Genomic DNA, 23,223 nt, shown 5'->3' with positions numbered 1-23,223 from the left:
CCAATAGTCCAGTAATTATCCCAGATATACCAATAGTCCATTTGTGATGGGAACCAATCCTCCCATTGCTGGCATAAATAGCTCAGCATAATATCATTAAAAGAACCAGACTGTGGCCATGTTTGGTACATGTCACCTAAGGCGGTCACTTCTGGCCAAATTTCCTGACACAGGGCTTGGGCTTTTGATGACCCAGCCATCCCATCAATACATTTCCAGTGTTGCAACAATTCATCTGCCGGTGACCTCCTCACTATACTTTGTCCGCCTCCCATTATTACAAAAAATCACATCCCTACCACCAAATAAGATCCATGGTTCACTTCCCCTTGTGCCCGAGTATCTCGAGGTGAACTCCCCCACAAGCCGGCAGTGCAGATCATTGGGGTCCGGGTGGTAGTGAGATGTCGGATTAGGCAAGTTGGCCAAGTCCCACTCGGGGCGCCAAAACTGTCACGAAAATTTAGCAACCGGCCTGTGCCGACCGACTGTCGTGGTTTAGCCCCAGCCGGCAACTAAGCACCACGCAGCCGCTCACTCACTCCCCCTCCCACAGTGGGACGGGGGAGAGAATTAGGAAAAAAACCTCGTGGGTTGAGATAAACACAGTTTAATAGGACAGAAAGAGAGAAGGAAACAACAATGATAATACCAACAAAGGAATGTACAAGAACAAGTGATGCCCAATACAGCAATTGCTCACCACCCAGTGATCGACAGCCTGTCCCCGAGCAGCGATTTCCACCCCCCGGCTAACTCCAGTTTATGTACTGGGCATGACGTCGTATGGTAGGGAATATCTCTTTGGCCAGTCTGGGTCAGCTGTCCCGGCTGTGTCTCCTCCCAGCTTCCCGTGCACCCCCAGCCTCCTTGCTAGCCGGCCAGCACAAGAAGCTGGACTGTCCTTGACTGCTTAGCAACAACCCAAAACATCAGCACATTATCAACAGTTTCTCATCCCAAATCCAAAACACAGTCTCACACTAGCTTCTGTGAAGAAAACCAGCTCTATCCTGGCTGAAACCAGGACAGTATCCACCCCTTATTCCATACCATTTACGTCATGCCCGGGTCCTATACTTTTCAATACATTCCAATTATTCGTTATTACTCTTCCTGTCTTTTAATATATACACAGAGATATCACTTTCTTAGTCCATGGGCCATCACTTTAAAATGTCTGTGGAGTTCATTCGGTCCATGACTCTGGGCTTCATCCATCATAGCAGTCTCTCAGGGCAGGGGAGATGGTATGTGGTGTTGGATTGTCATCTGGCACGGTCCATGTCCATGATCTGCAGGTCGAAGATGTCAGTCTCGAGGGAATTGTTGGGCGCAAGCTGCTGAAGCCAGTTCTGGTTCCATCACTGCTGCACGTTGCTTGGTTTCAGTGAAGCTCATTCTTCATCAGTCTGGGTGATCCTTACTGTAATACCATTGATATGGTAGATAGCAACCATAGTAGTAATGTCATACTGTATTGTGTAACAATTAACATAATACAATTCAAATCATTGACTATTTTCACCCAAAATCAAGTCTCCTTGAGGTACACATCGGACTTCCCCATCCTTCCGCATTACCCACCAAGTGCACCCAGGTCCCTGGGCAAAGGCAATCCCACCAACGGGTTTGCCTTTGCCTGAGGCAGGAGTAACCCAGACTGTCTTCCCCAGCATATTTCTCACATGCACCACAGGGACTTTATCCCCTTCTACAGTACATAAAAGTTTTGATAGGGCAGGGCCGGCTCTATTAGTAGATCCCCTAGTGTTGACTAACCAGGTGGCTTTGGCTAAATGTTTATCCCAATGTTTGAATGTCCCATCACCCATTGCTCTCAGGGTAGTCTTTAACAGTCCGTTGTATCGTTCAATTTTTCCGGAAGCTGGTGCATGATAGGGGATGGGATACACCCACTCAATGCCGTGCTCTTTGGCCCAGGTGTCTATGAGGTTGTTTCGGAAATGAGTCCCATTGTCTGACTCAATCCTTTCGGGGGTGCCATGTCGCCATAAGACTTGCTTTTCAAGGCCCAGGATAGTGTTCTGGGCGGTGGCATGGGGCACAGGGTATGTTTCCAGCCGTCCGGTGGTTGCTTCCACCATGGTAAGCACATAGCGCTTGCCTTGGAGAGTTTGTGGAAGTGTGATATAGTCAATCTGCCAGGCCTCCCCATATTTATATTTCAACCATCGTCCTTCATACCAGATGGGCTTTAACCGCTTGGCTTGTTTGATCGCAGCACACGTTTCACATTCATGGATAACCTGTGCAATAGCGTCCATGGTCAGGTCCACCCCTCGATCCCGAGCCCATCTCTATGTCGCATCTCTTCCCTGATGGCCTGAGGTGTCATGGGCCCACCGAGCTATAAATAATTCACCCTTATGTTGCCAGTCCAGATCCACCTGAGCCACTTCAATCTTAGCAGCCTGATCCACCTGATGGTTGTTTTGATGTTCTTCGGTGACCCGACTCTTGGGTACGTGGGCATCTGCATGGCTTACTTTTATGACTAGATTCTCTAGTCGGGCAGCAATATCTTGCCACAATTCAGCAGCCCAGATGGGCTTGCCTCTGCGTTGACAGTTGCTCTGCTTCCATTGCTGTAGCCACCCCCATAAAGCATTTGCCACCATCCATGAGTCAGTATAAAGATAGAGTGTTGGCCATTTTTCTCGTTCAGCAATATCTAAAGCCAGCTGGATGGCTTTCACTTCTGCAAACTGACTTGATTCCCCTTGTCCTTCAGCAGCTTCTGTGACTCATCGTATAGGGCTCCATACAGCAGCTTTCCACCTTCGATGTTTGCCTACAATACGACAGGACCCATCAGTGAACAGGGCACATTGCCTTTCATTCTCTGGCAGTTTATTATATGGTGGAGCCTCTTCAGCATGCGCCACCTCCTCTTCTGGTGATATTCCAAAATCTTTGCCTTCTGGCCAGTCCATGATCACTTCCAAGATTCCCGGGCGATTAAGGTTTCCTATTCGAGCCCGCTGTGTAATAAGCGCGACCCACTTACTCCACGTAGCATCAGTCGCATGATGTGTAGAGGGGACCCTCCCTTTGAACATCCAGCCCAGCACTGGCAGTCGGGGTGCCAGGAGGAGCTGTGCTTCAGTACCAACCACTTCTGAGGCAGCTCGAACTCCTTCATATGCTGCCAATATCTCCTTTTCAGTTGGAGTATAGTGGGACTCAGGTCCCCTACATCCTCGACTCCAAAACCCTAGAGGTCGACCTCGAGTCTCTCCTGGTGACTTCTGCCAGAGACTCCAGGTAGGGCCATTCTCCCCGGCTGCCGTGTAGAGCGCATTTTTAACATCTTGTCCTGCCCGGACTGGCACGAGGGCTACGGCATGAACTATCTCCTGTTTGATTTGTTCGAAGGCTTGTCGTTGCTCAGGGCCCCATTTAAAATCGTTCTTCTTCCGGGTCACTTGATAAAGAGGGCTTACAATCAGACTGTAATTTGGAATATGCATTCTCCAGAAACCCACAACGCCCAAAAATGCTTGTGTTTCTTTTTTGCTAGTTGGTGGAGACATAGCTGTTATTTTGTTGATCACATCCGTTGGGATCTGTCAACGTCCATCTTGCCATTTTATTCCTAAAAACTGGATCTCTTGTGCAGGTCCTTTGACCTTACTTTGTTTTATAGCAAAACCAGCTTTCAGAAGGATTTGAACCATTTTCTTCCCTTTCTTGAAAACTTCTTCTGCTGTGTTGCCCCAGACAATGATGTCATCAATGCATTGCAGATGCTCTGGAGCTTCACCCTGTTCCAGTGCAGTTTGTATCAGCCCATGGCAAATGGTAGGGCTGTGTTTCCACCCCTGGGGAAGTCGATTCCAGGTGTATTGGACACCCCTCCAAGTGAAAGCAAACTGTGGCCTGCATTCTGCCACAAAAGGGATTGAGAAAAACACGTTAGCCATATCAGTGGTGGCGTACCACTTGGCTGCCTTTGACTCCAGTTCATATTGAAGTTCTGGCATGTCCGGCACGGCAGCACTCAGTGGCGGCGTGACTTCATTCAGGCCACGATAGTCTACTGTCAGTCTCCACTCGCCATTAGACTTTCACACTGGCCATATGGGGCTGTTAAAGGGTGAGCGAGTCTTGCTGATCACTCCTTGGCTCTCCAGCCGACGAATCAGCTCATGGATGGGGATCAGGGAGTCTCTGTTGGTGCGATATTGCCGCCGGTGCACTGTTGTGGTAGCGATCGGCACCTGTTGTTCTTTGACCCTCAGCAACCCCACCACAGAAGGGTCCTCTGAGAGACCAGGCAAGGTGGACAGCTGTTTCATTTCTTCCGTCTCCAAGGCAGCTATACCAAAAGCCCACCGGTACCCTTTTGGGTCCTTGAAATACCCTCTCCTGAGGTAGTCTATGCCCAGGATGCACGGAGCCTCTGGGCTAGTCACAATGGGGTGCTTCTGCCACTCATTCCCAGTTAGGCTCACTTCGGCCTCCAGCACAGTCAGCTGTTGGGATCCCCCTGTCACTCCAGAAATACAGATGGGTTCTGCCCCTATATGGCTTGATGGCATTAGGGTACACTGTGCACCAGTGTCCACTAGAGCCTTATATTCCTGTGGGTCTGATGTGCCAGGCCATCTAATCCACACAGTCCAATAAACTCCGTTGTCCCCCTCCTCCGCCTGGCTGGAGGCAGGGCCCCTCTAGTCCTGGTCATAGTACTCGTTACCCACTTCTTGTGATTATGAATCAGAAGTCCCTTCAAGATGATCAGAGGTGAGATCAGCTCTTCTATTCTTTCTGGGAAACTGCCCACTGGAAAGTAGAGCGACGATTTTTCTGGAGGAACCTGAACCCCCTTTTGTAATTGTTTTTCCTTGCCGCTCGCGTACTCGTGCCTCTAGGGTCGAGGTAGGTTTTCCATCCCACCTCCTCATGTCCTCTCCGTAGTCGCGCAATTGAAACCACAGGGTGGCTCGTGGTGTGTATCCTCTATATCTTCTCTCTTGAACAGAAGAGCGCTTACTCCTAATGGCTGAGACACTGGTTCGTACGGGTGCAGGGTAGGGCATGTCCTCTTTGAATTGCCGGAACTCCCGGGACAGTTTCTCTACAGCAGAGATGCAGGCCCTTAGGGAGGAAGAGAGACTTTCTTTGTATTGCCGGAGTTGGCCAGCCAATTCATCGACCGTTGGTCTCTCTCCCTCTTTCCAGGCCATTACTGCTAATGAGTTGGCATATGATGATGGTGCACCCCGTACAAACTTCCGCCACATAGGTCGCGTGCAATTGACTTCATCTGGATCTTTGGATGATTGTCTATTGTCCAAGTCACCATAAATCACTTCCAGCACAGCTAGCTCCCTCAGGCACTGGATACCTTTCTCCATGGTGGTCCACTTGCCTGGGTGACATAGAACATCTTCCTTGAAGGGATACCTTTCCTTCACACCCGACAGGAGTCGTCTCCAGAGGCTGAGGACTCGTGCACCTTTTCCAATAGCTTTGTCAATGCCCCCTTCTCTAGAAAGGGATCCCAGCTGCTTGGCTTCCCTACCCTCTAATTCCAGGCTACTGGCCCCATTATCCCAGCATCGGAGCAGCCAGGTGACAATGTGCTCACCTGGACGACGGCTGAAATCCTTTCGCATATCTCGCAATTCACTCAGGGATAGAGATCGGGTAGTTACCGTCTCCTTTATGAGTTCTTCCTCTTCCTCCTCTTCAAGCGATGACTCGCTCTCTTCCCTCTTCGGTCCTCGTGATGGCCCTGCTTCAGAGCACTCTGCCTCCTCACTCTCTTCCTCTGGCTCCTTCGTAGAAGAATCTTCCTTGTCCCTTACTAAACGAGCTGACTTCCGCTTCCGAGATTTCTTCTTTTGTATAGGGGCAACTGATACCGGGACGGGCTGGTTCTCTGGTTCAGCTGCAACAGTCTGAGTAGTCACAGTGCCTGCCACAGGGGTTGGAGTAGTCACAGTGCCTGTCACATTGCCATCAGACCCAGAGAGCCTCTCTCCCCTTTGCATAGTGTTAAATAGAGCTCGGTAGGCGTGCACCAGGCCCCAGCACATTGCAATGATTTGTGTCTCCTTGGAACTGCCAGGGCGACAGCATACTTCTTCCAAATATTCTGCTAGTTTATCAGGATTCTGCACTTGTTCGGGAGTGAAGTTCCAAAACACTGGAGCTGCCCACTGCCCTAGGCATTTGCCCATGCTGTTCCACACACCCTGCCATTCATAACTATCCAGCCTTGGGGTAGATCTCCGGGTGATATTCTTAAATTGCTTGCTGACCTTAGACAAAACCGAAACAACGTTCCACAGAAGTAGCAATAGAGGTATTTTAACTACCCAAGGGTGTTCAAAATACTGAAAAATTATTGTGATGAAGGAGGAAACGTTATGATAGAGGGTAGCAAAGGTACCATTCTGCATTTCCGCCATAAAAAGCCTTTCAGAGGCAGAAGTATAATTGCTAATCGTCTCCACAAGATAGTAGCCAAAATACAGTAACGGCTTTAGTACAGAGCTCAGATGATACCACATTAAGCTCAAGGTCAGTGTTCTAAAAACAAGTCTCGCAGGCGAGACATTACTAATCATCGCAGAGTACAGCAGCCCGCAGAAACCAACACCAATCCTTAACATGTACGGCAAAGACGAGAGCATCATGCAAATCAAATAAATTGATATTGTGACCTGCAACCGTTATTATCTGAAGCCTCGAGCCCCACGTTGGGCGCCAAAAAGGACTGTCGTGGTTTAGCCCCAGCCGGCAACTAAGCACCACGCAGCCGCTCACTCACTCCCCCTCCCACAGTGGGACGGGGGAGAGAATTAGGAAAAAAACCTCGTGGGTTGAGATAAACACAGTTTAATAGGACAGAAAAAGAGAAGGAAACAACAATGATAATACCAACAAAGGAATGTACAAGAACAAGTGATGCCCAATACAGCAATTGCTCACCACCCAGTGATCGACAGCCCGTCCCCGAGCAGCGATTTCCACCCCCCGGCTAACTCCAGTTTATGTACTGGGCATGACGTCGTATGGTAGGGAATATCTCTTTGGCCAGCCTGGGTCAGCTGTCCCGGCTGTGTCTCCTCCCAGCTTCCCGTGCACCCCCAGCCTCCTTGCTAGCCGGCCAGCACAAGAAGCTGGACTGTCCTTGACTGCTTAGCAACAACCCAAAACATCAGCACATTATCAACAGTTTCTCATCCCAAATCCAAAACACAGTCTCACACTAGCTTCTGTGAAGAAAACCAGCTCTATCCTGGCTAAAACCAGGACACCGACTCAAGGAGAGAGGCTAGGACACAAAGAATAGAATTACAAGAGTAATTCTTTATCGATGCACATGATGTGTCCCATTGAAATTGGGGCACACCGAATGCGGTTTTACACAGGGTTCTTATACCTTTCAAGCATTCAGATACAACATGATTTGACCAATTGCTACTTAAACACACACATACTTCTGTTTTGCAAAGCAACTATAGTACTATGGCATCATCATCCATCTGCTGCTTTCTTGATCTAGACATCCCTGGCGTTGGTCTTGCTGAGGTTATTTATCTATGATGCCAGATAATGGGAGGGTTTCACAGAAGTGTTAGAGGGGCTAGGATGCTGGCGTTATCTTGGTAGTCCAGGGGTATCCTTTATTCTTCAGAGTGGGGGCTGTCCTTCTCCTCCTTGCAGTGAGCTGGGGTCCTTTAGTCATGGTTACTTAAGCATGACTATGCAGTATACAATGTAAACTATATATACACATATATCTTAAGAAAGTTCATACAATTTCATACTATAAAGACTAATTGATACAATAGTTAGGGAATGAGATTTTTCCTAACACTATTTCTTCTTCTGCTACTCTTGGTGTTCCTGCTCCTTCTCCTGCTGCTTCTGCTGCTGCTTCTGACATCTTCGACCTGCAGATCATGGACATGGACCGTGCCAGATGACAATCCAACACCACATACCATCTCCCCTGCCCTTCAGAGACTGCTATGATGGATGAAGCCCAGAGTCATGGACCGAATGAACTCCACAGACATTTTAAAGTGATGGCCCATGGACTAAGAAAGTGATATCTCTGTGTATATATTAAAAGACAGGAAGAGTAATAACGAATAATTGGAATGTATTGAAAAGTATAGGACCCGGGCATGACGTAAATGGTATGGAATAAGGGGTGGATACTGTCCTGGTTTTAGCCAGGATAGAGCTGGTTTTCTTCACAGAAGCTAGTGTGAGACTGTGTTTTGGATTTGGGATGAGAAACTGTTGATAATGTGCTGATGTTTTGGGTTGTTGCTTAAGCAGTCAAGGACAGTCCAGCTTCTTGTGCTGGCCGGCTAGCAAGGAGGCTGGGGGTGCACGGGAAGCTGGGAGGAGACACAGCCGGGACAGCTGACCCAGGCTGGCCAAAGAGATATTCCCTACCATACGACGTCATGCCCAGTACATAAACTGGAGTTAGCCGGGGGGTGGAAATCGCTGCTCGGGGACGGGCTGTCGATCACTGGGTGGTGAGCAATTGCTGTATTGGGCATCACTTGTTCTTGTACATTCCTTTGTTGGTATTATCATTGTTGTTTCCTTCTCTTTTTCTGTCCTATTAAACTGTGTTTATCTCAACCCACGAGGTTTTTTTCCTAATTCTCTCCCCCGTCCCACTGTGGGAGGGGGAGTGAGTGAGCGGCTGCGTGGTGCTTAGTTGCCGGCTGGGGCTAAACCACGACAGTCCTTTTTGGCGCCCAACGTGGGGCTCGAGGCTTCAGATAATAACGGTTGCAGGTCACAATATCAATTTATTTGATTTGCATGATGCTCTCGTCTTTGCCGTACATGTTAAGGATTGGTGTTGGTTTCTGCGGGCTGCTGTACTCTGCGATGATTAGTAATGTCTCGCCTGCGAGACTTGTTTTTAGAACACTGACCTTGAGCTTAATGTGGTATCATCTGAGCTCTGTACTAAAGCCGTTACTGTATTTTGGCTACTATCTTGTGGAGACGATTAGCAATTATACTTCTGCCTCTGAAAGGCTTTTTATGGCGGAAATGCAGAATGGTACCTTTGCTACCCTCTATCATAACGTTTCCTCCTTCATCACAATAATTTTTCAGTATTTTGAACACCCTTGGGTAGTTAAAATACTTCTATTGCTACTTCTGGGGAACGTTGTTTCGGTTTTGTCTAAGGTCAGCAAGCAATTTAAGAATATCACCCGGAGATCTACCCCAAGGCTGGATAGTTATGAATGGCAGGGTGTGTGGAACAGCATGGGCAAATGCCTAGGGCAGTGGGCAGCTCCAGTGTTTTGGAACTTCACTCCCGAACAAGTGCAGAATCCTGATAAACTAGCAGAATATTTGGAAGAAGTATGCTGTCGCCCTGGCAGTTCCAAGGAGACACAAATCATTGCAATGTGCTGGGGCCTGGTGCACGCCTACCGAGCTCTATTTAACACTATGCAAAGGGGAGAGAGGCTCTCTGGGTCTGATGGCAATGTGACAGGCACTGTGACTACTCCAACCCCTGTGGCAGGCACTGTGACTACTCAGACTGTTGCAGCTGAACCAGAGAACCAGCCCGTCCCGGTATCAGTTGCCCCTATACAAAAGAAGAAATCTCGGAAGCGGAAGTCAGCTCGTTTAGTAAGGGACAAGGAAGATTCTTCTACGAAGGAGCCAGAGGAAGAGAGTGAGGAGGCAGAGTGCTCTGAAGCAGGGCCATCACGAGGACCGAAGAGGGAAGAGAGCGAGTCATCGCTTGAAGAGGAGGAAGAGGAAGAACTCATAAAGGAGACGGTAACTACCCGATCTCTATCCCTGAGTGAATTGCGAGATATGCGAAAGGATTTCAGCCGTCGTCCAGGTGAGCACATTGTCACCTGGCTGCTCCGATGCTGGGATAATGGGGCCAGTAGCCTGGAATTAGAGGGTAGGGAAGCCAAGCAGCTGGGATCCCTTTCTAGAGAAGGGGGCATTGACAAAGCTATTGGAAAAGGTGCACGAGTCCTCAGCCTCTGGAGACGACTCCTGTCGGGTGTGAAGGAAAGGTATCCCTTCAAGGAAGATGTTCTATGTCACCCAGGCAAGTGGACCACCATGGAGAAAGGTATCCAGTGCCTGAGGGAGCTAGCTGTGCTGGAAGTGATTTATGGTGACTTGGACAATAGACAATCATCCAAAGATCCAGATGAAGTCAATTGCACGCGACCTATGTGGCGGAAGTTTGTACGGGGTGCACCATCATCATATGCCAACTCATTAGCAGTAATGGCCTGGAAAGAGGGAGAGAGACCAACGGTCGATGAATTGGCTGGCCAACTCCGGCAATACAAAGAAAGTCTCTCTTCCTCCCTAAGGGCCTGCATCTCTGCTGTAGAGAAACTGTCCCGGGAGTTCCGGCAATTCAAAGAGGACATGCCCTACCCTGCACCCGTACGAACCAGTGTCTCAGCCATTAGGAGTAAGCGCTCTTCTGTTCAAGAGAGAAGATATAGAGGATACACACCACGAGCCACCCTGTGGTTTCAATTGCGCGACTACGGAGAGGACATGAGGAGGTGGGATGGAAAACCTACCTCGACCCTAGAGGCACGAGTACGCGAGCGGCAAGGAAAAACAATTACAAAAGGGGGTTCAGGTTCCTCCAGAAAAATCGTCGCTCTACTTTCCAGTGGGCAGTTTCCCAGAAAGAATAGAAGAGCTGATCTCACCTCTGATCATCTTGAAGGGACTTCTGATTCATAATCACAAGAAGTGGGTAACGAGTACTATGACCAGGACTAGAGGGGCCCTGCCTCCAGCCAGGCGGAGGAGGGGGACAACGGAGTTTATTGGACTGTGTGGATTAGATGGCCTGGCACATCAGACCCACAGGAATATAAGGCTCTAGTGGACACTGGTGCACAGTGTACCCTAATGCCATCAAGCCATATAGGGGCAGAACCCATCTGTATTTCTGGAGTGACAGGGGGATCCCAACAGCTGACTGTGCTGGAGGCCGAAGTGAGCCTAACTGGGAATGAGTGGCAGAAGCACCCCATTGTGACTAGCCCAGAGGCTCCGTGCATCCTGGGCATAGACTACCTCAGGAGAGGGTATTTCAAGGACCCAAAAGGGTACCGGTGGGCTTTTGGTATAGCTGCCTTGGAGACGGAAGAAATGAAACAGCTGTCCACCTTGCCTGGTCTCTCAGAGGACCCTTCTGTGGTGGGGTTGCTGAGGGTCAAAGAACAACAGGTGCCGATCGCTACCACAACAGTGCACCGGCGGCAATATCGCACCAACAGAGACTCCCTGATCCCCATCCATGAGCTGATTCGTCGGCTGGAGAGCCAAGGAGTGATCAGCAAGACTCGCTCACCCTTTAACAGCCCCATATGGCCAGTGTGAAAGTCTAATGGCGAGTGGAGACTGACAGTAGACTATCGTGGCCTGAATGAAGTCACGCCGCCACTGAGTGCTGCCGTGCCGGACATGCCAGAACTTCAATATGAACTGGAGTCAAAGGCAGCCAAGTGGTACGCCACCACTGATATGGCTAACGTGTTTTTCTCAATCCCTTTTGTGGCAGAATGCAGGCCACAGTTTGCTTTCACTTGGAGGGGTGTCCAATACACCTGGAATCGACTTCCCCAGGGGTGGAAACACAGCCCTACCATTTGCCATGGGCTGATACAAACTGCACTGGAACAGGGTGAAGCTCCAGAGCATCTGCAATGCATTGATGACATCATTGTCTGGGGCAACACAGCAGAAGAAGTTTTCAAGAAAGGGAAGAAAATGGTTCAAATCCTTCTGAAAGCTGGTTTTGCTATAAAACAAAGTAAGGTCAAAGGACCTGCACAAGAGATCCAGTTTTTAGGAATAAAATGGCAAGATGGACGTTGACAGATCCCAACGGATGTGATCAACAAAATAACAGCTATGTCTCCACCAACTAGCAAAAAAGAAACACAAGCATTTTTGGGCGTTGTGGGTTTCTGGAGAATGCATATTCCAAATTACAGTCTGATTGTAAGCCCTCTTTATCAAGTGACCCGGAAGAAGAACGATTTTAAATGGGGCCCTGAGCAACGACAAGCCTTCGAACAAATCAAACAGGAGATAGTTCATGCCGTAGCCCTCGTGCCAGTCCGGGCAGGACAAGATGTTAAAAATGCGCTCTACACGGCAGCCGGGGAGAATGGCCCTACCTGGAGTCTCTGGCAGAAGTCACCAGGAGAGACTCGAGGTCGACCTCTAGGGTTTTGGAGTCGAGGATGTAGGGGACCTGAGTCCCACTATACTCCAACTGAAAAGGAGATATTGGCAGCATATGAAGGAGTTCGAGCTGCCTCAGAAGTGGTTGGTACTGAAGCACAGCTCCTCCTGGCACCCCGACTGCCAGTGCTGGGCTGGATGTTCAAAGGGAGGGTCCCCTCTACACATCATGCGACTGATGCTACGTGGAGTAAGTGGGTCGCGCTTATTACACAGCGGGCTCGAATAGGAAACCTTAATCGCCCGGGAATCTTGGAAGTGATCATGGACTGGCCAGAAGGCAAAGATTTTGGAATATCACCAGAAGAGGAGGTGGCGCATGCTGAAGAGGCTCCACCATATAATAAACTGCCAGAGAATGAAAGGCAATGTGCCCTGTTCACTGATGGGTCCTGTCGTATTGTAGGCAAACATCGAAGGTGGAAAGCTGCTGTATGGAGCCCTATACGATGAGTCGCAGAAGCTGCTGAAGGACAAGGGGAATCAAGTCAGTTTGCAGAAGTGAAAGCCATCCAGCTGGCTTTAGATATTGCTGAACGAGAAAAATGGCCAACACTCTATCTTTATACTGACTCATGGATGGTGGCAAATGCTTTATGGGGGTGGCTACAGCAATGGAAGCAGAGCAACTGTCAACGCAGAGGCAAGCCCATCTGGGCTGCTGAATTGTGGCAAGATATTGCTGCCCGACTAGAGAATCTAGTCATAAAAGTAAGCCATGCAGATGCCCACGTACCCAAGAGTCGGGTCACCGAAGAACATCAAAACAACCATCAGGTGGATCAGGCTGCTAAGATTGAAGTGGCTCAGGTGGATCTGGACTGGCAACATAAGGGTGAATTATTTATAGCTCGGTGGGCCCATGACACCTCAGGCCATCAGGGAAGAGATGCGACATAGAGATGGGCTCGGGATCGAGGGGTGGACCTGACCATGGACGCTATTGCACAGGTTATCCATGAATGTGAAACGTGTGCTGCGATCAAACAAGCCAAGCGGTTAAAGCCCATCTGGTATGAAGGACGATGGTTGAAATATAAATATGGGGAGGCCTGGCAGATTGACTATATCACACTTCCACAAACTCTCCAAGGCAAGCGCTATGTGCTTACCATGGTGGAAGCAACCACCGGACGGCTGGAAACATACCCTGTGCCCCATGCCACCGCCCAGAACACTATCCTGGGCCTTGAAAAGCAAGTCTTATGGCGACATGGCACCCCCGAAAGGATTGAGTCAGACAATGGGACTCATTTCCGAAACAACCTCATAGACACCTGGGCCAAAGAGCACGGCATTGAGTGGGTGTATCCCATCCCCTATCATGCACCAGCTTCCGGAAAAATTGAACGATACAACGGACTGTTAAAGACTACCCTGAGAGCAATGGGTGATGGGACATTCAAACATTGGGATAAACATTTAGCCAAAGCCACCTGGTTAGTCAACACTAGGGGATCTACTAATAGAGCCGGCCCTGCCCTATCAAAACTTTTATGTACTGTAGAAGGGGATAAAGTCCCTGTGGTGCATGTGAGAAATATGCTGGGGAAGACAGTCTGGGTTACTCCTGCCTCAGGCAAAGGCAAACCCGTTGGTGGGATTGCCTTTGCCCAGGGACCTGGGTGCACTTGGTGGGTAATGCGGAAGGATGGGGAAGTCCGATGTGTACCTCAAGGAGACTTGATTTTGGGTGAAAATAGTCAATGATTTGAATTGTATTATGTTAATTGTTACACAATACAGTATGACATTACTACTATGGTTGCTATCTACCATATCAATGGTATTACAGTAAGGATCACCCAGACTGATGAAGAATGAGCTTCACTGAAACCAAGCAACGTGCAGCAGTGATGGAACCAGAACTGGCTTCAGCAGCTTGCGCCCAACAATTCCCTCGAGACTGACATCTTCGACCTGCAGATCATGGACATGGACCGTGCCAGATGACAATCCAACACCACATACCATCTCCCCTGCCCTGAGAGACTGCTATGATGGATGAAGCCCAGAGTCATGGACCGAATGAACTCCACAGACATTTTAAAGTGATGGCCCATGGACTAAGAAAGTGATATCTCTGTGTATATATTAAAAGACAGGAAGAGTAATAACGAATAATTGGAATGTATTGAAAAGTATAGGACCCGGGCATGACGTAAATGGTATGGAATAAGGGGTGGATACTGTCCTGGTTTCAGCCAGGATAGAGCTGGTTTTCTTCACAGAAGCTAGTGTGAGACTGTGTTTTGGATTTGGGATGAGAAACTGTTGATAATGTGCTGATGTTTTGGGTTGTTGCTAAGCAGTCAAGGACAGTCCAGCTTCTTGTGCTGGCCGGCTAGCAAGGAGGCTGGGGGTGCACGGGAAGCTGGGAGGAGACACAGCCGGGACAGCTGACCCAGACTGGCCAAAGAGATATTCCCTACCATACGACGTCATGCCCAGTACATAAACTGGAGTTAGCCGGGGGGTGGAAATCGCTGCTCGGGGACAGGCTGTCGATCACTGGGTGGTGAGCAATTGCTGTATTGGGCATCACTTGTTCTTGTACATTCCTTTGTTGGTATTATCATTGTTGTTTCCTTCTCTCTTTCTGTCCTATTAAACTGTGTTTATCTCAACCCACGAGGTTTTTTTCCTAATTCTCTCCCCCGTCCCACTGTGGGAGGGGGAGTGAGTGAGCGGCTGCGTGGTGCTTAGTTGCCGGCTGGGGCTAAACCACGACAGTCGGTCGGCACAGGCCGGTTGCTAAATTTTCGTGACAGTTTTGGCGCCCCGAGTGGGACTTGGCCAACTTGCCTAATCCGACATCTCACTACCACCCGGACCCCAATGATCTGCACTGCCGGCTTGTGGGGGAGTTCACCTCGAGATACTCGGGCACAAGGGGAAGTGAACCATGGATCTTATTTGGTGGTAGGGATGTGATTTTTTGTAATAATGGGAGGCGGACAAAGTATAGTGAGGAGGTCACCGGCAGATGAATTGTTGCAACACTGGAAATGTATTGATGGGATGGCTGGGTCATCAAAAGCCCAAGCCCTGTGTCAGGAAATTTGGCCAGAAGTGACCGCCTTAGGTGACATGTACCAAACATGGCCACAGTCTGGTTCTTTTAATGATATTATGCTGAGCTATTTATGCCAGCAATGGGAGGATTGGTTCCCATCACAAATGGACTATTGGTATATCTGGGATAATTACTGGACTATTGGTATATCGGGTATCAAAAAAAATTTTCCCCTCCAGAGCATAGAATAAGTAAAGATCTCTGAACAAATGGCAAAAATAAGAGCTCTTTACATTCCAGAATTTATAGATATCAGTTTCCCCTTCAGTTCGGAAATTGAGTAAAATCTCCGGCCAAACAGGAAAATCAGGGACGTTCAACATTCATCTCTACCTACCTAGCCTACTGTAGGGGTTTTTTCTGCTTTTACTGTGGTTTCTGCTCCAGCTATTGCTACCGCTTCTGGTTTGTAAGCACCTCTCTGACAAAAATTATAGGGCCAGGACTGGAACCTGGCCAGCTTTTTGTGGGAACAGGTCACATGCCATTTGCACCTGCTGATTTGGTTTTGGGGCATCAACAAGTGCCCAGGCTGTGGGATGATCTGGAGAAGGTGTGTTGCGTTAAGAGGCAGAGCAATTTGGCAGAAACTAAACCCCCTTGCATTCCAGTCGATCCTCAGATATCAGAGGGACTGGGGGCGGCTGAGCTTAGGTTCTGAGTGATGCCCAAAGTCAGCGTTAGTAGTCCGGTCGCGCCCAACACCTTCGTTGGACTATCACGGGTCCAGATGCACTACTAGCATCACACTGCCTGCTCAGCCGGACACCTCCTGAACTCACACGGCCGCACTCAGAGGTACGGTCGCATTCAGGGACAACACACTCGGCTGAGTCAATCAATAGTGCGATTTATTGAAACAACAGATGCACAAGTTCTTTTGGATTGCCGTTGATAAATTCACTGTCTGCAAAGCACGTGCAATAAATTAAATACGGCCGGGTTACACAAGCGTGGGGTAATAAAACAGCTCTATATAGAGATTCCTAAAGTTCCCAGGGACTCACTCGGGATAGCCGAGTGTTCGAATCTTACCCAAAGGCGTCCCAATGGGGGGAAGAGAGGGTCAGCCCGTCGGCGGATCCTAAAGGTCAGGAGTGATGGTGTCTTCCCTGACATCCAGCTCTTTTCAAACTATTTTATAGTGTTTTACTTTGCAGGTGGAGCTTGAATGACTCTAGTCATACATACCTTTATCAGGATTGGTTCAAAATTCTCTCTCTTCGCGTTTAAAGGCACAGACTAGGAAAAATTCAGTGCGCACGCTCATTGAGGAGTGGTCGCACCTTGGGAGGTGGGTAACTTTTGAGAGGGGTGTGCGTTTTGGTATTATAATGATATTATAATAAGCAAAGTTCACTCCGAGTACAGCATTTCATCAAAAGTTGACAGGTCGTTGACCCAGGGCATCGAATGTGCAGCTTATTAATGTACACACTGTGTACCTTTAAATTCCCTTGTTCACAGAGCGTGGCCGCGACGTCTCCACTCTGCTCCACCCTCCATGCAATTTCTCCCAGAGTCAGCACACCAAGTTCCCCTGATGTTGCCAACATCTAGGGTTGCCTAGGGAATTGCCATGGTACAGACTCATTGTACATTAGCTACGTTTCACCCTGTCTCAATGCTGTTCTTAGAGTGTAAATTTCTAAATTGCCCCTCAGCGATTATTCCACAAGGTGATACAAACTATATGTGGCATCTTCCACGTTTTTAACCCTACGTGGGCTGACATGCAGCAACTATTGGGGAAGGCTTGGGGAAGAGTGGCTGGAAAGCTGCCCGACAGAAAAGGACCTGGGGGTGCTGGTTGACAGCCGTCTGAACATGAGCCAGCAGTGTGCCCAGGTGGCCAAGAAGGCCAACAGCAGCCTGGCCTGTATCAGAAATAGTGTGGCCAGCAGGAGGAGGGAAGTGATTGTGCCCCTGTCCTCGGCACTGGTGAGGCTGCTGTGTTCAGTTTTGGGCCCCTCACTACAAGAAGGACACTGAGTTGCTTGAGCGTGTCCAGAGAAGGGCAACGAAGCTGGTGAGGGGGCTGGAGCACAAGTCTTACGAGGAGCGGCTGAGGGAACTGGGGTTGTTCAGTCTGGAGAAGAGGAGGCTGAGGGGAGACCTCATCGCTCTCTACAACTACCTGAAAGGGGGTTGTGGCAAGGTGGGTGTTGGTCTCTTCTTCCAAGTCACTAGTGATAGGACGAGAGGAAATGGCCTTGAGTTGCGCCAGGGGAGGTTTAGACTGGAAAAATTTCTTTACTGAGAGGGTGGTCAAGCATTGGAACAGGCTGCCCAGGGAGGTGGTGGAGTCACCATCACTGGAAGTATTCAAAAAACGTGTAGATGTGGCACTTCAGGACATGGTTCAGTGGACATGGTGGTGTTGGGTTGATGGTTGGACTTGATGATCTTAAAGGTCTTTTCCAACCTTAATGATTCTGTGATTCTGTATCTGAGACTGTCTTTACTCCTGATGAAAAAAAATAAAATATGGGAAACAAATCACAGATGGCCTGGGGAAGCACAGGGCAGAACCCCGTGGACAGCCAATGACCCAGGTCAGTCCCCCAAATTTACCAGCCAATAGAGATATGCTGCAAAGAGTGAGAGGGTAATTGTTAAAATCCTTAGAACTTGCAGGAAGGCAGACTGTAAATTGGGCTAAGGTCTGAGAATGCCAGCAAGGAAATGCTGAATATCCTTCTGAATATTATGCCTGATTGGTTAAATAAGTAAGAATGTTTGGAAGGGTCAAACCTGAAAATGAGGGAAATTGGCCTCTAATGTTATCTTTCTTTGGAGATCAGTCAGCCCCAGCTATTAAAAATATTTTTCTAAACATATGCCTGGATGGCAGGGCAAAGGATTGGATTAAATAGTCAGCATTGCTATGTTCGTGTTTAATGGAAGAGATGAAAGACAGTTGAAGAAAAAAAGAAAAAAGAAAAGAACAGGAACAGAATGCTAGTCTATTGGCAGCAACATTGAATAGCAAACCTAAGGGGATGGGATGTGGAGGTCTTCAAGGCAGAAGCAGAGGAGGAAATTTTAGGAGCAGTGGGCCTTGAGGAACAGGAGACTGTTGTAATTATTGTGGACAACAAGGTCATTGGAAACAGGAGTGACCAGTATGACCAAAGGGATTCCCAAAAGGACCTCTCAAATCCTATGGCACAATCTTTCCTTGCTCTATGCAACAGGGGCAGCTAGATTTCACACAGGACTGACAATTAGCAGGGACCTATTGTGCAGTCACTACAGGAGCCTCTGAATACAAAATATTTTCCCATTCTTCTTATGAGAATCTGGTCTTAAACCTTTTAATTAACGAACATAATTACCCCTGTCTAATACATACAGGGGCACCTTTTTCATCCGGACTCTCAATACCTTTTTGCATTCACTTGGGGAAAGATACAGGTAACATAGACAAGGCTCCCTCAGGGCTTCGCTGGGTCCTTTACATGACTCAGATTTATTTGAGGATTATGCTACCCTATTTACACAACTACCAGGGCAATATTGGATATGTGGAGAAAGGACATTTGAGTATTTACCCTCAACCTGAACTGAAAAGTGTATTCTAAGTGCATTAATACCATCCACACAGGTTAGAACCAGTATCTCTTCTGCCTCTGTAGCTCATAACTACTGGTATATATGAGAAAAAGCATTACAACCCTCTAATGGAGTGTGGCACTAAGTTCCACCTGTTTGTAAGAGCTTTTCTCCCATGGTTAGGGGTCGCAAAACTAGAAAGAACTATTGCAAATGTGTCAAAAGAATTAGAAAAAGCCATTAATGAAACCACAGATATTATTATAGCCCTACAGGAAGAGATCAAATTATTATCATGAATGGTAATACAGAATCGATTAGCCTTTGGCTACCTGTTAGCAGCACAGGACGGAGTATGCGCATTATTGAATAAATAGATGCTGTTTTTATGTAAATCAAGATCACAAAAAATGAAAATGATATAAACAGGATAAAACTAATTTTAAAATACTACATGAAGAAAGATGGGGATCTCTGCTGCATCTATTTGGGTGGTTAACCTCTTGGCTCCCAGACTTAGGTATAGGACTGTGAACTAAAAGGATTTGGGTTGTTGTATTCACTATCTTATTTTGCTTTGTAATTATGTGTGTTTACAGTGTTGTATTACCTTATGCACTCGACTTACTACTACAATAATGAATAGTATGGTGTGACCCTGACGGTCAAAAGAAAAGGAGGGACTGTTAGGAAAATCTCATTCCCTAACTGTTGTATCAATTAGTCTTTATAGTATGAAATTGTATGAACTTTCTTAAGATATATGTGTATATATAGTTTACATTGTATACTGCATAGTCATGCTTAAGTAAGCATGACTAAAGGACCCCAGCTCATTGCAAGGAGGAGAAGGACAGCCCCCACCCTGAGGAATAAATGATACCCCTGAACTACCGAGATAACACCAGCATCCTAGCCCCTCTAACACTTCTGTGAAACCCTCCCATTATCTGGCATCATAGATAAATAACCTCAGCAAGACCGACGCCAGGGATGTGGTGGTGCATTTCCCCCCCTTCTCCTCGCCTTGCGCCTGGGCCGCTCTACAACCTGTGAAATTCAGTTTCCTGGCAAGCCTTGGGCTTTGAACAAAGAGTTTGGCAGTTGAGAGCCCCTCGACAGTAGCAAGCACTCTTGCGTAGCTGAGGTGGAGAATGGCACTGATTGTATCAGGAACGTGGTTGCCCGACCAGGGTGAGGAGCGAGAACAGGACTAATTATCTCCTGACAACCCTGGAACGACTGGTGCCAGTGCTACTGGAAACTTGAGGAGTTACCTGTCTGGGTTGTGGCCAGGATGGAAATTCACTGATGCCTAAAGTCAATCATCTCCCGACCCTATAAACAGCAGTCCCAGGTGAGGCCCTTTGAGCTCTCCTGGACTGCAATGGGCTGCAACCAGCATCTCCCTCTGAGTGGGACGCCTCTCAGAGCTTGTGAACTCTTAAGTTTGCAATAAGTTTGGAGGACTGTTGCTGAAGACCAGCATGGGACCTGGGCTGAAACCCCTACTCCTTGAGGCTCAACCCTCGCCCATTGAGAAATGCAAAAGCATTCGACGTGAGTATTTCACTGGACTCAAGGGGAATTTTTAACAGGTACCTTTATATATCTCTCTCTATATATATCTTTCTTTATATCTCTTTATACATCTCTACGTCTATATCTATATCTGTGTGCGTGTAATTTGAGAACCTTGTTAAGTCTTTAACTACGTTTTTGTGTTATTAAGCTTAGTTAGAAAATTACATAACTTGTGATTTACCTTAATAGTGTTAATCACAAGTGATAAATCACATCAACCCGATTCTGACTCAATTTCCCTGACTCTGTAAATCATTCCTCCCGATCCACGTGTAAATCATTCCAAACTAATTGTAATTTGGTTTCTCTTTGTATACTTTTTCCATGTTGAATAAGTAATAGAGTGGACCTTGCCATCGAATTCTGTTGTCACGCTTTTTACAAATTTATATTAAAATCATTTGCTTTCTAATATCGTTGGCGGTGAGTCTTTAAGTGGCCTAAACCACTCATTCGCGACACTAGATCAAGAAAGAAGCAGATGGATGATGATGCCATAGAACTATAGTTGCTTTGCAAAACACTAGTATGTGTGTGTTTAAGTAGTGATTGGTCAAATCATGTTGTATCTGAATGCTTGAAAGGTATAAGAACCCTGTGTAAAACCGCATTCGGTGTGCCCCAATTTCAATGGGACACATCATGTGCATCAATAAAGAATGACTCTTGTAATTCTATACTTTGTGTCCTAGCCTCTCTCCTTGGGTCGGTTGGCATGGGCCGGTTACAAAATTTTCGTGACAGTTTTGGCAACAGCAGAAGCACCAACAGGAGAAGCGGCAAAGCAGCAGCAAAACAAGCAGCAACAGAAGAAGCAGCAGCAGAATGAGAAGCAGCAGCAGCAGGAATAGAAGCTGAAGAAGCATAAGAAGGAGCAGCAGCAGCAGAAAAAGAATAAGAAGGAAGAGAAGCAGCAGAATAAGAAGCAGGAAAGGAAGCAGTAGCAGAAGAAGCAGCAGCCGAAGAAGCAGAATAAGCCGCAGCAGAATCAGAATCATCAGCAGAAGAAGAATCAACAGCAGAAGCAGCTGAATAAGGAGCAGCAGCAGAAGCAGAAGAAACACAAGCAGAGGAAACAGAAGCAGAAGCAAAAGAAGCAGCAGAAAAGGAGAAGAATGTCCTGGTTTCAGCCAGGATAGAGTTGGTTTTCTTCACAGAAGCTAGCGTGAGGCTATGTTTTGGATCTGGGATGAGAAAATGTTGATAACATGCTGATGTTTTGGGTTGTTGCTAAGCAGTCAAGGACAGTCCAGCTTCTCGTGCTGGCCTGCTAGCGAGAAGGCTGGGGGTGCACGGGAAGCTGGGAGGGGACACAGCCGGGACAGCTGACCCAGGCTGGCCAAAGAGATATTCCCTACCATACAACATCATGCCCAGTATATGAACTGGAGCTAGCTGGGGGGCGGGAATCGTTGCTTGGGGACGGGCTATGGATCACCGGGTGGTGAGCAATTGCTGTATTGGGCATCACTTGTTCTTGTACATTCCTTTGTCGGTATTATTATTGTTGTTATCATTGTTGTTTCCTTCTCTCTTGCTGTCCTATTAAACTGTTTTTATCTCAACCCATGAGTTTTTTCCCAATTCTCTCCCCCGTCCCACTGCGGGAGGGGGGAGTGAGCGAGCAGCTGCGTGGTGCTTAGTTGCCGGCTGGGGCTAAACCACGACAAAGACAAAGAAGCATAAGAAGCAGGAGCAGCTGAAAAAAAAAGAATAAGAAAGGGAAGTATGTGTGTGTTAAGTAGTGATTGGTCAAATCATGTTGTATCTGAATGCTTGAAAGGTATAAGAGCCCTGTGAGGTGCCCCAATTTGAATGGGACACGTCATGCACATGAATAAAGAATGACTCTTGTCATGCTATACTTTGTGTCCTAGCCTCCAGTTGTCACGGGCCAGTTGTGAAATTTTCATGACAGTTATCACACCTCCAAGGCTCTGAGTGCAAACAGGTGAGCGCTCACGCAAAAATGGTTTTGAAAGTGCCCATGCACAAATGCTCACTGTAAATCCATGAGCTGTAAGGTGCTTCCCAGTTCAGCGAGTGGCAGATGCACTGGTTCTGCCTCAACCTCTGAAATGGCTCTCCAAGATCAGGGCAGCGACGCTCTCTCGGTGCATGCTGGGAAACGGACGCCTGAGGGTGAAGATGGCTCATCTCCGTCCGGTTTGCTCCCTTAGTTATTATGATCTAGGCAGGAGTCTATATTGACTGGCCGTGGCTTGGCTTTAATCGTAACACCCTTGTGATGCAGCCGCGACAGCGTGTCTGCCCTGTGGACCGTTATAAACGCTCGCCAAGGGGTGGCGGCTGGTCTATTATCCTTCTGTCGCTGCGGAGGCAACTAGAGCGAGTGTCTTGTGGACCGCGCCTGCTTGCCTCCTTGCTGTTGCTCTCCACTCCTCCAGGCTGCTCCTTCTGCAGCGGTTGCAGGCTGGTGCCAGCCGTGGCATGGGGGATGGGGTTCCGCTACATCCTGCCCGTGGTAGGTCCTGCTGCGGACCTGTCGTGACGGCGAGGGAGGGCTTTCCTCTGGGGCCAGAAGCTGTGGCTCATAGCGGCTCGTTTCTAGCGGGCCTCACTTGGCCCTCGTGGGAAGAGCGGAGCCCTCGGTGCCTTGGGGCGGCAAGTGTTGCTCTACTGTGGCCGAGCAGCGGAGGGGGGCGGCCAGTAGCTCGCACCCCCTGGCGGCTGTGGGGGAGGCTGACACCGCTGGGCGCTGAGCACAA

This window comes from Phaethon aethereus (assembly GCF_964289735.1).
Source record: "Phaethon aethereus genome assembly, chromosome: W".
NCBI classification, from domain to species: Eukaryota; Metazoa; Chordata; class Aves; order Phaethontiformes; family Phaethontidae; genus Phaethon; species Phaethon aethereus.
The sequence above is the reverse complement of the archived record's forward strand: the minus strand, read 5'-3'. Positions refer to the sequence as shown.